At 38.7% G+C, this 3,017-nt stretch overlaps 1 pseudogene; it reads right to left on the bottom strand.

Annotated features, from left to right (window-relative positions):
- The window catches only part of LOC107716010 (L-threonine 3-dehydrogenase, mitochondrial-like), a 15,379-nt pseudogene extending 13,961 nt beyond the window's left edge, over window positions 1-1,418 (bottom strand).
- Between the last annotated feature and the right edge of the window lie 1,599 nt (window positions 1,419-3,017).

The raw sequence follows: 3,017 nt of genomic DNA, 5'->3' as shown, positions 1-3,017 counted from the left end.
CCCCATGACACACACTCGTGAAAAATCAGTAATATTAAACACAGCACTCCATGTGGACACGCAGTACAAGGTACCATGGCCAACCCCTCCCACCTAAATCCACACCAAACAATACAAAACAAAATATAACAGACAGACCCAGATGAAATCCAGACAGAACAAAACAGAGTAGAGCAGAGCAGAAGTGCAGTCGCTTACTTGAGGTTCGTTACGCTTCAATTAAGATCATTAGAAACCCCTGGACGTGCAATCAATCCTGCTGGACATTGAAAAAAGTTACGCATAAAAACTTGTTTAAAACAAACGTTAAAACTAGCCATACCTACCAAGAAAACAGTACAATGCTGCAATACACATGGTCGCTCACCACGCAGTTAAAGCAGCTGGGAAACAGCTGCTACCTGTGATGAGGACGCGAGGACTGTCGGTAGGAGGCTCGGAGGACTCGTTGCTCGGCCATCGGTTGATCTGACGCGGCGATAAACTCATGCCGCGAACCGACCAACCTTTACACAACGAGCGGACACCTGACAGCATGTCGTTTATCTGTCAGTTAATAAACATATCAGTTAACCGAATGAACGGGTCAGAAAGTACACATCATAACAATTGTACTTTTTTTCTTTTTAGTTTTCGCTAATCTGACGGCCAAGTTGTTATTTCACCTTTAAAAGTGAATCGACTTGTGGCAGTAAGTGGTCAGGAGTTTGAAAATTACCTATAATAAAGAGAAATCCTAGTCGACCACGCCACCCGGAATACACCGGGACATAAAGACCTAAACAAAGGGACACAGGTTCGTTGCCAAAGGCACGGTGAGAATAATAATAATAACACAGAGAGGCGGTACCAAGGATGATACATCCCAAGCAACCAAACACTCCCCCTTTTATAGGCACACAGGCACTAATTGGCTCATGAAACTTACCCAACTGACCAATCATGATAAAGTATGAACACTAATAGGTTCACCTGTTTGGGTAACGCCAGCCAATCATACTGGGTCTATACCTCACTCTGCTACAGACTGATACACGAACAATATGTAAATCAGTGGTTCGGGGAAAAGCGCATTATCTCACCTTGAGCTTATCAAAACTTGAAATCCGTGACGATGTGAAACACACGTTTGGCACCAAAATCACAACATTGCTGTGGTGTATCCGGAGGTGGAAAATTAAGTAAATAAGTGCTGATAAGAGGGATTTTCATTATATTTAACTGTTAGAATTAAGAGATTACGGTCCGATTGGTTGCCAGAAGAGCGCATCGAATGACCATTGGATAAACACGCTGACGGAGCAGAGAATGCTGGGAAATGTAGTTTTATCTTTATACTAGCGGGTACGGTCGCGTGATAATGATTGCGGTGTCCATTAGCGCTACAAGAGGGCAAACTTGCTGACGGGCTGCCCACTCCGGATTTATATTGTGTAAGTGAGTTTAGCTGAGCTGGGGCTTTACACTGATGACTTCATTGGCTGGTGAAATGTTATTGTTTGTGTGCGCGTGCGCAGATTCCCCTTTTTAATAACCAAGTTTCATATTGAAATTTTAAGTATTTTAATATAATGTCAAACACTTCAAATAATAATATAATATAATATCCAATAGGAATATTATGGTCGTAAAATAAATATAAATTCTAAAATTGAATCAAAATCAAATACAACACTCTGCTTGGACACATTTTAACACATTTATTGATAATAATTTAATAATAATTGACTGGCCCCCATGTTAGATTATACAAATCACTACTGTATAAATGGTAGCAGATTAAAAACGAAGGAACTCACTACATAAGCATTTTTTGACCACACATTTTGATAGAATTGGTGACATTATTTTCTTGTGCCCCAGTTAATTTATGACCCTCCTCAGAAGCATCAAGTAAGTAAGGATTATGTACAGTAATGTTGTATCATCTCCAAGGCGTTTATTTCCTAAGAATGACCAGCTGACTACATGATCCTTCTTTTAACACTGCTACTTATCAAATAAATTCATGGATATGAAATATTGATCTGAGTTTAAATTTTCCATTTCCCAGGATGAGCTGCTAGTTCACCCAAAAATAAAAAATTCTGTCATCATTTACTCACCCTCAAGTTGTTGTGTGAGTCTCTTTCTTCTGTTGAACATTAAAGAAGATATTTTGAAGAATGTGGGTAACCAAACAGTGTCTGGTCCCTATTGACTTCCATTGTCTTATTTTTATAATATGGAAGTCAATTTGGACCAGAAACGGTTTGGTTACCCACATTCTTGAAAATATCTGCTTTGTGTTCAGCAGAAGAAAGGATTTCATACAAGTTTGAAACAATTTGAGGGTAAGTAAATAATGACAAAATGTTCATTTTTATTTAGGGGTGAACTATCCCTTTAACGCTAAATCCAGCGATTAACCAATCAGAATCAAGTATTCCAGAGAGTGGCGCATGTTCCAATTGCAAATGCTGTTTGTAACTTCTCAAGCATGTTTAAAAATCACCTTCTGGTAGGTCAAAAATTTCTCACATTCACCCTTATTCCACATTCAGCTGTCTGTAACAGTGTAAAAAATGTTTACAATAAAACATAATGACTGATGCTGTCTCTTGAAACCACAGTAAATTCCAAAAACAAACTACTCAAACACAATACAATAAACACATATTTTCCCTATTTGGGACTGTTTACATTATAATTTTGCTTGAAGGTCAAGACAGAAGGCTGTAATGCCAGTATGTCTGATTATTATTCAATGATAGCTTTCAAAAAAATGCCGGTATATCTGATTTGCGGTGACACTAATTTCATTAGACTTGCCAAGAAACGCTTAGGGTGCGTCTTAATCAGCTCCCTAGCTCATGAATCAGTATATCGTGTACACTGGTAAGTTCCCTGGCTCACTGCACATTGGGACAGTGATTACTCAATTTCTGGTGACATGACTACGTACAACGTCAACGGACAACATTGTAGAACATCATTGCTGGAATTAATCAACAACAGGCAGGACCAATCTCTTTTTT

The sequence above is a fragment of the Sinocyclocheilus rhinocerous genome, unplaced genomic scaffold (genome assembly GCF_001515625.1).
Source record: "Sinocyclocheilus rhinocerous isolate Xijiao unplaced genomic scaffold, SAMN03320098_v1.1 scaffold749, whole genome shotgun sequence".
In the NCBI taxonomy this organism is placed as follows: Eukaryota; Metazoa; Chordata; class Actinopteri; order Cypriniformes; family Cyprinidae; genus Sinocyclocheilus; species Sinocyclocheilus rhinocerous.
This window is presented reverse-complemented; position numbering and strand designations above follow the sequence as displayed.